This window comes from Adiantum capillus-veneris, chromosome 12 (genome assembly GCF_014529385.1).
Source record: "Adiantum capillus-veneris isolate H3 chromosome 12, ASM1452938v2, whole genome shotgun sequence".
Lineage (NCBI taxonomy): Eukaryota > Viridiplantae > Streptophyta > Polypodiopsida > Polypodiales > Pteridaceae > Adiantum > Adiantum capillus-veneris.
In genome coordinates this window covers 115296129-115307582 of record NC_140942.1, presented here as the reverse complement: position 1 = coordinate 115307582, position 11454 = coordinate 115296129, and positions in this window count along the sequence as shown.

The window sequence follows — 11454 nt, the reverse complement described above, 5'->3', positions numbered from 1 at the left end:
GGCAGTCAATGTGTTTTTCACGGTGTTGTAAGAGGCATTAACCCTCTAGAACCTTGCGTCTTCATAATTGATTTGTTCTTTCAGCTTATTTTCATTTTTGATAAGCTCATGGCATTGAGCTTCCTTTCTTGTTAACTGCCGTTGAGATTCTAGGAAATCTTGAAGAAGATTCTTGTTTTCTTTCGCACTGCGGTCTCTTTTCTGGGTGACCATTTGTAGTGCGGTCCTCAGGTTGGCAATTTCTTCATTTGCCTGCTCTGCTTGTTCTTTCTTGAAGTCCCTTTCCTGCACCACCACTCTTTGACATTGAAATTGTTTGGAAAATGTAAGAATTATCTTGGTGTAGTCAAAATTTTTGACTTCCTCATAAGCCTCTGCCTGGCTTGGCCTTTCCATGGCCATTAACGGTATCTGAAGTGTTTCTTCTATAGACATAATATCAGGTGTTTGGATCTGGGCCTCTTGCTCACTGTCCTTGCCTTTTGCCGGCACTTTTATTTGCTCTTGAGGTTGAGTTGAAGAATCCTCAACAAATTTTTCCTACTGTTGAGGTGAAAATGGAGCAGGTGACGAGACAAGGGGAGCAGGGGACTTTGGGGAGCTAGGAGGAGCAGGAGGAGCTGTTGAAGGAGATGGAGGAGTTGGGTCCATTTGTATATTTTCCAATCTCTCCTCATCTTCCTCCTGGTGCTGCTTCTTGGGCTCACCCTCTTGCGGCTCCAATACAGCTTGTTCAGCTATCCTTTTCAAGCTCTCTTTGATCTTTTCTTGGGCCAAAGCCACTACCCGTTGTTCTTCTAAATGTTTTTCTCTTTGTATTTTCTTAAGATATTCTAGGTGGCCAGTGATGCCCATCGTCTCCTTTTCCCTGGGTTCCTCAGGTGATTGAGAGGTGAGGTCCACCTCTTGATCCTTTTGCTCGCTTTCAATCCTTCTTCTCTCCTCTTGCAAGGCTTTTGCCTTTTCTATCCGTGCCAGTCTGGCTTCTTCCATGGTTTTTGGCTTTGACAATTTGGCTTCCGCCTTTCGATGGCTGTGCTTGGTTAGAATCAAGAAAAAAGCGTTGGTGACCTTGAACCAAGGGTGAATTAGAGAACTCCTACCAGTTGACCCTGAAAGGTTGAGTTCAACGAGTTTGATGACTTTGATTGGGAAGAATGATTCGGATTTTGAAAAGGTTCTTAAGGATAATGAACACTTGGTTTATCTAGTGGATGTTATCACCCCCTTGAGTTGGCATTGGAGAGCAAGAGGAGTCTTGTCTCAATGTCAGTCTCAAGCGGGAGGGATGTCAGGAGGCGCAGTATAACCAGGGATATGGTGCCACCTATAAACCAGTTGTAACTCAGATGATTCGTATTTAGAAAAGGTTCTTAAGGATAATGAACACTTGGTTTATCTAGTAGATGTTATCACCCCCTTGAGTTGGCATTGGAGAGCAAGAGGAGTCTTGTCTCAATGTCGGTCTCAAGCAGGAGGGATGTCAGGAGGCATGATATAACCAGGGATATGGTGCCACCTATAGACTGGTTGTAACTCATGGTGCAGCCATGGAATGTAATATAGCCACAGGACGTGATACAACAAACAATATTTTTTGAGAGCTGTGAAATAGCTATTTGAGATGGTGTAGCTAGCAATCCCTGACATGGACCTCACAAGTGGTATCAGAGTATCAGTTTTCATCATTGGCCATACAAAGATTTTTATTGTGGATTTCTATAGTAAGACAGTGATGTATTGACAAAAATGACATGGGAATATTAAGAAGAGAAAGATCTCCACTTTGTGTAAGAATGAATGGAGATAGCAATTATAGAAAAGAAAGAAGAAAAGAAAGAGGACATGATAACAAACTTTGTCTACATCATCTTTCCTACCAAAGAGGAAATTGGAAATCTACAACAATAGGAGGCCCAGTACAATATAACATGAATATTTCCTTGGGTCCCATGACTATGATTTGGATAATCTTTGTCTAGAAATGGTGATAGAAAAACAAAACTGGGAGCAGGTCCCAAGTAATATTGTTGGACCCTTGTTGAAACAAATCCGCAATGTATATGAGCTTGCAAGCCATTTTTATCCAAGTCTATATTATTATATTTTGCATTACTATGAACCCTAGAGATTTAAGAACAATCCTCTAAAAAACATGATATGGGACAACATATCATTTACAAAATGCTAAAGAAGTGTTTTTATTGATCGTTAATTATGTTCCCAAATGTAGTTTTGGACGTGATAAAGAGAATCCATCTTTTGAAATGTCTAACTTTTTAAGAGACCCTTGTGAATTTGTGATATTTGTGAGTCTATTGCTAAGAGGAACTAGTTTTGTTTGCCTCAGCCGTAAGATATGCCGCATAAACTCCCAAGAGATAGAGTTATTCACGACTCATCACCTGTATCTAACACTTCAAATTTGGTGCTTCTCAATACACGAGCATCACCAACACCTCAAGTTGTCCTTGTAGAAAATCAGATCTTGCTTGCTACAACACTCATAGAGGATTTTGGATATAACAAAGATCTGAAGGCCCTGCTCAGATCTTTGCGGCCACATATCTTTTTAGGCATAGGTGATGATGTGCCTACTACTGACCTAGAAGAGTGGATAGTCCAAGAGGAGGATCATGAAGACTTACACACATCAGCGGTACACAAGTCCAAGAAAGCAAAACAACAAAATCAACTCTATTGGCAAGATAAGCTTATCCCACGTAGACCTCCAAGGCACCAAATGCGATTGCAGCACCTAGGGGGAGGTCAACATATACAGCAAAGGATCTTTCCCAAGCTCCATGGTGGAGTCGTAGATAGTTTTTCTCTTGGCTTTGTACCTCAAGAAGAAGTGTTAGAAAACAACCTTGAATATTCCATGTTAGCATATGAGGTCAATAAACTTATTTGGATCCCCTTAAAGAATTGCTTAAGCCACCTATAGAGCTCCATGACAAAGAAGCGGCGGGAAAACAACATCCTCCAGATAGAAATTTGAAAATCTTGGAGCAAGAGGAAGGCACCCAGCACAAGCAAGACCTCCTCACACTATTACTAGAACCTCTGACCGTCAACACAACTAGAGTAGCCACAGTAAATTTTGCTTCAGTAGGATGAGATTGAAGAATAAGCAAATACCTATGCTGCATTGGATCCGAATGAGCAAGATCAATAGTTCTTAGTCCTTAGAACCAAGGGAAAGTAAGAAGATGGAGCCAAATCAAATTTTAGACATGAAGGAACGGAGGCTACGACGTAAAATAATTCGGGAGGCTTTGATCCAATGGAAGGGTTATTCTCTTGAAGATGCTTTTTGGAACAATTGGAAACACCTCATTGCCAAATTTCCTCATCTTTCTTGAAATAACTACTTTTCCCCCTCTATTGCTTTTGTGATATAGCCAACTACCTTTAGCCCTTCCAATCAAAGAATATTAGCTCTACCTTGATGAACTTTTTGTGTCTTTTTTAAGACATATCCTATTTACCTCTTCATCTCTTAGAATTTGCATCAATTCTTTAGTAGTTACAATTGTTTTGCTAGTATGGATCAAGATCATTGTTTTCCTTATTTTTGCTTTAAGGGGTTGTTATTATGTGTTAATAAACTCAAATAGGTGAAATTGAGGACCAAGATGGCTAATAACAGTGAAATATAATTGCTAAGGATTATTGAATACAAAGAGGAGTGATAAACCTCATACACGATCCAGATCCTCCATAGCATGATCACAAAAACTTGCTCTACAAGTAAAACAAACATTAGGGATGTAATAAAGAGGGAGGAAGCAATTGGATATGGCATCTCCAATTTTCCTTGTATGACAGGATGCATTTAATGAACCACGCAAAGATGGCCCAAAACGAGTACTGAGGACTAACTTGTGATGGGGTAGAGTTTGTGATAGTAGGAAGACGTGGTTGGAAAAACCAAGAACATAGTTTCTCATCACAAAATTATATTGGGGGCCTATACCCAAGGCTTCAATAACCATGGCCAAGCAAACGTTGTTGCAAAAATGCTCATGATCCCAGAGTCACCTGTATGAAGCTTTGGTGGTAAGTTTTCCAAACGGTTTGCCCTATTGATGTTCCCATATTTGGGAAGAGTTCTTGCTTATATCTCTCAATAAGGCTAACTTGGCTGCATTGTTAGTAATAAATAGGTGGTTAATACCCATAAAATAATTAAATCTTGTTGCCAAGATACCATGTTAAGGATAACTGAGTAAATTGAGGTATAAGGCAAAGAGGTTAGATACAAAGGTAAGATGGGGATAACAAAAAATGACCCCAAGGTGCTTCCTTTTTTAGACAACAAGAAGAGTGACGATGAAGCTTGAGGATAGCTTGAAACTTATAACTTATATGAAAAATGGAACTAACATCATCTAGAAGCCACAATCATATCTTGTTGTAGAAGTTTTGTCGCATTTCTTTAATGTTTTGAGCTGAGGACAACTCTTTCTTTTTGTTTGAGAGTTTGTAAGGTCCCTCTCGTACTCCTTTACATTATAAAATTGATAAATTTAGCATGGGGTATTTTTGTTTTCAAAATGCCAAATTCATTTATTAAATTTATTCTAGAAAATTGTGGAACAAGCCTCTTATGTACATGGCACAACTTAAAAAGGCAAATTTTATAGAGAAAAGGAGTCCACATTTGATTTTTACTCACTAGTGAGACACACCTCCTATAGACTTGAAACCACTCAAAAATTAGATTTTATTAAAAGTAGGTGTCTACTTTTGACCTTTCACACTAGTGGAAAAATCCTCTCACCATTTTCTTTTTCATTTTCTTCCAAAAATAAGAAATTACTTGTCTTACAAAAAGTATCACATTCATTCAATTGTCACATAGTAAGGACTTGTAAGATATGTAAGAATTTGTAAGGATTGACATGTGAAGTGTAAGAAAAAACTTTTGAATTGTAAGGAAGAGTAAGAAATGACATGTGAAGTGTACAAAGGTGTAAGGAAAAGCATGTGGTTTGTAAAGAATTGTAAGAAGAGACATGCTAAGTGTAAGATGGTGTAAGAAAAAACATGTGATTGTAAGGAGATGTAAGAAAAAGCATGTGAATTGCATTAAACACTTATCTTAACTCAATTCAATCTTGAATGGATTTGTAGCATACCTAATAAACTAAAATCTTTAAGATCTTAGAGTCCATTGCTATATAAGAAGCTTCATTTTTTAAGAAAGAAGACATATAGATATCCATGCTACATCACACTTAAGCTTCTCCCATCTCCATAGCTCTCAACAAAACCCACTCTTTCTCTCTAAGTAATTCCAAATCCTCTCTCCATTTTCAACTTCCATAGCTCAACCATGGAATCTTGAACATCATTTCTCCTCTCTTTCCTCATTTTCCTTCTCTCTACAATTGAGAGAAAACTCTTATCTAATCTTGAAGAAATAATTTATCATTTGCTTTAGAATATCTTCCTCTTAGCCACCTTCTATTCTTTTCTCTCAAGTCACCTTGGACTACACATCACACTCAAGCTCTTGAAGGTCATCATTCTTGGAAGAAGAAGCGGAAAAAGGTTTTGAGCAAGTAGAGGCCAACCTCTCCCAAGTATCAATCTTGCTTCGTGTATAAACAAGTAACAATACTCTTTTTTTATTAAAGGTATGTCTAAACTCCCTCCTATGTATTTTACTAACATGTTCACACACCTACTCAAACTTGAGCAAATTGCATACTAGATAGCCCATAGAAAGTTTAGAAAGTCATGTCACTCATTCAATTCACCTAAAGGAATCATAAACAAAGTTGTAGGCACTTACATAATTGCATGAGACCCATCATGCATTCACAAAAGGGTTGCATCCTACAAATTCTAAGATGGATAAAAAATACTATTGCACTCATACACTCCTACATGTCCTTTGTAATGAAGTAGCTCAAGATCATAAAATGCTAGAAAGATATATAGCAAATTCATATTACTCATCCCACTTTATTTAAGTAATAAAAAATGCCTCATCACTTTTTGACAAAAACTTGTTGGTTGTTCACAAATAACAAGCAAAGACTTATGGTAGAGTAAAAGAAGTTTCACATAGCATATCACACCATTTATACCTTAATATTCTTGCTTTGTAGTTTTAAGTTTGTTTTTTGGGGATTTAAGGGGGAGTAAGGGGATAGCTTTACAAAAGTGATAACCATGTGGCTTGAACGTAAACTCCCATAGTTTCCGTGGAGATGTCCCATGGATGGCAAGTGATGCAAAACTTAAGGATACAAATAAAAAAGGGTGTTAACTTGGAAACATACAATGAGATATAACTCTTAAACACTCAAGAGACTCGTTGTATTTTTTAAGATCTTGTTTGATTAAAGATCAAAATGAACTAGTAACCAAGAGATTATAACTCAAGGAACTTAATCAAAATTAAAACCAGGATTAAAACTTTATCGAGAAGATGTGACACGGATTGCCCTGGCATAACATACAAGATTAAAGTGTGAACATTGTCTTACATGCTTGGAAAAGGCCAACATAGGTGTTTATCTATGGGATACAATGGAGGATGGTCCTTTTTTGCTAGAACTGATAACCATTTGTTTATGTTTTAAGCTTGGATTCATTCACAAACCTAGAAATGGGAGTGTATCCCGGCCAGGTGATAGGGACCCGTGGATGCGTCTGGAGATTGGCCCAGTTCAAAAGACCTATGAGGGCCATGTCAAGGGTTGGCGATTGCACAGTCCTAAATAGTTGTTTGACAACTGCAAAAAAAAAAAAAGTGTTTTTTGCACCACAATCTATGGCTATACTATGTTCATGGCCGCACCATGAATTCCAAACAATCTACAAGTTGCACTAAAACCCCGGTTATACCGCAACTCCTGACATCCCTCCCGCTTGAGATCGACATTGAGACAAGACTCCTCTTGCTCTCCAATGCCAACTCAAGGGGGTGTTAACATCCTCTAGATACACCAAGGATTCATTATCCTTGAGAACCTTTTTCTAGAACCGAATCATTCTTTCCAATCAAAGTCATCAAACTATTTGAACTCAACCTTCCAAGGTCAGCCGGTGGAAGTTCTTTAATCACCCTTGGTTCAAGGTCATCAATGATTTTTTCTTGGTTCTAATGAAGCATAGTCGTCGATATGTTCCCCTAAGATGAAGATTATTATCAAATACACATGTCCCACATTCCCAAGTTAGAACCCCACTCCATAAAATTGAGACTCCCTTTTCCACCTTTGAAATATCTTTATTTAGAACATGAAAGTTTGGATCAACTTTTTAGCCAACAATATAACCCTCCAAAATCCACCCACCCACCAAACCGTTTGGTAAATGTACCTTACCAAGGTAAAATGATACTAAAAAAAAATATTTCAATCATGTCAAACCAAGAATATTTCAAATATTTGAAACCTGCATGCAAACTATTGCATACCCTTGCACGTGTGCATTTATCAGGTCGTTTCCACCTTTTTCCTTTTTAGAATACTTTACTTCCTTTTTTCTTTAGTATTAGTAAAATTTTCTAGTTATCTTTCAAACAATCACATATACTCCTCTAAGCATATCCCTATCCTTGTCCTAGGACTCGGGTATCCTGTTTCCTCCGTCACGTGTGGAAGAGGCACCATGACACAGTTTCCAATTCTTATTTTTCTTTATCTTGTGTGGGAAAGTCTTACAAAAAATAATCTTGTGTGGAAAAGGCTTACAAAAAATAATCTACTCTAGATTTTTTTAAAATCAATTATCAGCGAAGTAGAGCAAAGGTTCGACTGATGAGGACAATTGCGGAATAGCCCATTTAAGCTCCTACCCTTTCCAAGGTTCCTTTTTACCAAGCAATCAGAAGAATTCCTTAATTAAATTCACATCCTCCTCCCTTATGTTGATTCCTTCATGGATCCATTTTCCTTCCTCCTTTTCCCATCGGCATCAGGCCTACCCACAGACTAAGCCAATTTCCAGATGCATCCGCAGGTCCCTATCACCTGGCCAAAACACACTCTCATTCAATCCCATTTCTAGGACAGTGAATGAACTTGAGCTCAAAACATAGACCAATGGTTATCAGTCCTAGCCGAAAAGGACCATCCCTCGTTGTATCCCACAAGTAATCACCTGCATCGGTTTTTTTTCAAGCATGTAAGACAATGTTCACACTTAAATCTTCTATGCTAGGCTAGGGCTATCCACCTCACATCTTCTTGGTAAAGTTTTGATCCTTGTTTAAATTTTGGTTAAGTTCCATGAGTTATAATCTCTTGGTTCTTAGTTCATTTTGATATTTAATCAAACAAGACCTTAAAAAATACAACAAGTCTCTTGAGTGTTTATGAATTGTGTCTCATTGTGAGTTTTCAAGTTAACCCCGTTTTTTATTTGTATCTTTAGTTTTTGCATCACTTTCCATCCATGGGACATCTCCATGGGACATCTCCATGGAAGCATAGGAGTTTACGTTCAAGCAACACGGTTATCACTTCGGAAGCTATCCCCTTACTCGCCCCTAAATTTTGTAAAAAACAAACTTAAAATAACAAAGCAAGAATATCAAAATACAAATGGTGAGATATGCTATGTGAAACTTCTTCTATTCTACCATAAGTCTTTGTGTGTTATTTGTGAACATGCAACCAATTTATGTCAAAAAGTGATGATACATTCTTTCCTACTTAGATTCAATGGGATGAATAATATGAATTTGATATATCTTTTCCTAGCCTTTTATGATCATGGTATACTTTATTACAAAGGACATGTACTAGTGTGTGAGTGCAATCATAACCTTCTTAGAATTTCTAGGATGCAAGCTTTCTATGAATGCATGATGGGTCTCATGCAATTATGTAAGTGCCTACAACTTTGTTTGTAATTTGTTTAGGTGAATTGAATGAGTGGCATGAATTTCTAAACTTTTTATGGGTCACTTAGTATGCAACCCGCTCAATGTTGAGTAGGTATGTGAACATGTTAGTAAAATACATAGAAGGGAGTTTAGACATACCTTTAATCAAAAGAGAGTAGTGTTACTTGTTTATAAAAGAAGCGAGAGAGACACTTGGGAGAGGTTGGCCTCTTCTTCTTCAAAACTTTTTTTCGCTTCTTCTTCCAAGGATGATGACCTTCAAGAGCTTGAGTGTGATGTGTAGTCCAAGGTGACTTGAGAAAAAAGAATAGAAGGTGGCTAAGAGGAAGATATTATAAAGCAAAGGATAAATTACTTCCTCAAGATTAGGTAAGAGTTTTTTCTCAATTATGGAGAGAAGAAAAATGAGGAAAGAAAGGGGAAATGATGTTCAAAGTTCCATGGTTGAGCTATGGAAGCTGGAAATGGAAAGAGGATTTGCAATTAGTTAGAGGGAAAGAGTGGGTTTTGTTGAGGGCTATGGAAATGGAAGAAACTTAAGTGTGATGTAGCATGGATATCAATAAGTCTCCTTTCTTCAAAAATGAAGCTTTTTATATAGCAATGGACTACAAGATCTTACAAATTTTAGTTTATTAGGTATGCTACAAATCCACTCAAGTTTAACTTAAGTTAAGTTAAGTCTTTAATGCAGTTCACATGCTTTTTTTTACATCAGCTTACAAATCACATGCTTTTTCTTACACTTCACATTTTGCTTCTTACATTTTCTTACAGATCAGATGCTTTTCCTTACGCTTTTTTACACTTCACATGTTATTTCTTACTTTCATTATAATTCAAAAGTCTCTTTTTACACTTCACATGTCAATCCTTACATTTTCTTATATACCATACAAGTCCTTACTATGTGACAATTGAAATAATGGGGTACTTTTTGTAGGACAAGTATTTTCTTATCCTTGGAAGAAAATGAAAAATCAAGTGGTGAGAGGATTTTTTCAGTAGTGTGAGAAGTGAAAAGTGGACACCTACTTTTTTTATAAAATCTAATTTTTGAGTGGTTTCAATTCCATAAGAGGTGTGTCTCACTAGGGAGTGAAAGCCAAATGTGGACTCCTTCTCTCTTTAGAATTTTCCTTATCAAGTTGAGCCATGTCCATAAGAGGCTTTTCCCACACTTTTTAAAATAATTTAAATAATTAATTTGACGTTTGAAAGCAAAAGATTAAAGAAATGAGATAAAATTTCTACAACAAGATATGATTGTGGCTTCTAAATTACGTTGATTCCATTTTTCATATAAGTTGTAAGTTTCAAGATATCCTCAAGTTTCATGGTCACTCTTCTTGTTGTCTATAAAAGGAAACTATGATTGTGGCTTCTAGATTACGTTAGTTCCATTTTTCATATAAGCTGTAAGTTTCAAGCTATCTTCAAGCTTCATCATCACTCTTCTTGTTGTCTAATAAAAGGAACCACCTTGGGGTCATTTTTGTTATCCCCATCCTACCTTTTTATCTATTGTCTTTGCATTATACCTCAATTTACTTAGTTATCCTTAACATGACATCCTGGCGACAAGATTTAATTATTTCTATGGTTATTAACCACCTATTTCTTACTGAAAATGTAGCCAAGTTAGCCTTTATAGAGAGCTATAAGCGAGAACTCTTCCCAAATATAGAAACATCAACAGGGCAAACCGTTTGGAGAACTTACCACCGAAGTTTCACGCGGGTGACTCTCTCGGATCATGAGCATTTGTGCAACAACATTTACTTGGTCATGGTTATTGAAGCCTTGGGTTTAAGCTCCCAATATTACTGTGTGATTAGAGACTATGTTCCTAGTTTATCAGACAGCGTCTTCCTACTATCAAAATTTTTGCTCCATCACAAGTTAGTCCTCAAAACTCATTTTGGGCCATCTTTGAATGGTTCATTTAATGCATCCCCTCATACAAGTGAAATTGGATGATTCATTTAATGCATCCCCTCATGAACCATCTTTGGATGGTTCATGTAATGCATCCCCTCATACAAGGGAAATTGGAGATTGTATATCCAATCGCTTCGTCCATCTTGATTACATCCCTAATGTTTGTTTTGCCTGTAGAACAACCTTTTGTGATCATGCTATGGAGGATCTGGATTGTGTACGAGATTTATAACGTCACTTTGTATTTACTAATCCTTAGTAATTATATTTAATTGTTATTAACCATCTTGGTCCCTAGTTTCACCTATTTGGATTTATCACCTCACAATGTAAGAACCCCTTAAAGCAAAAATAAGAATAACAATGATCTTGATCCATATTGGCAAAATATTGTAACTACCAAAAAATTGATACAAATTCTAAGAGATGGAGAGGTCAATAGAATATGTCTATAAGATACAAAAAAAAGTTCATCATGGTAGAGCTTGTATTCTTTGACTAAGATGACTGGCTATATCACAAAACCCATAGAGGCGAAAAAAGTAGTTGTTTCAATAAAAATGAGGAAATTCGGCAATGAGGTGTTCCTAATCTTCCCAAGAAGCATCTTCAATAGATTAACCCTTCCATTGGACCAAAAC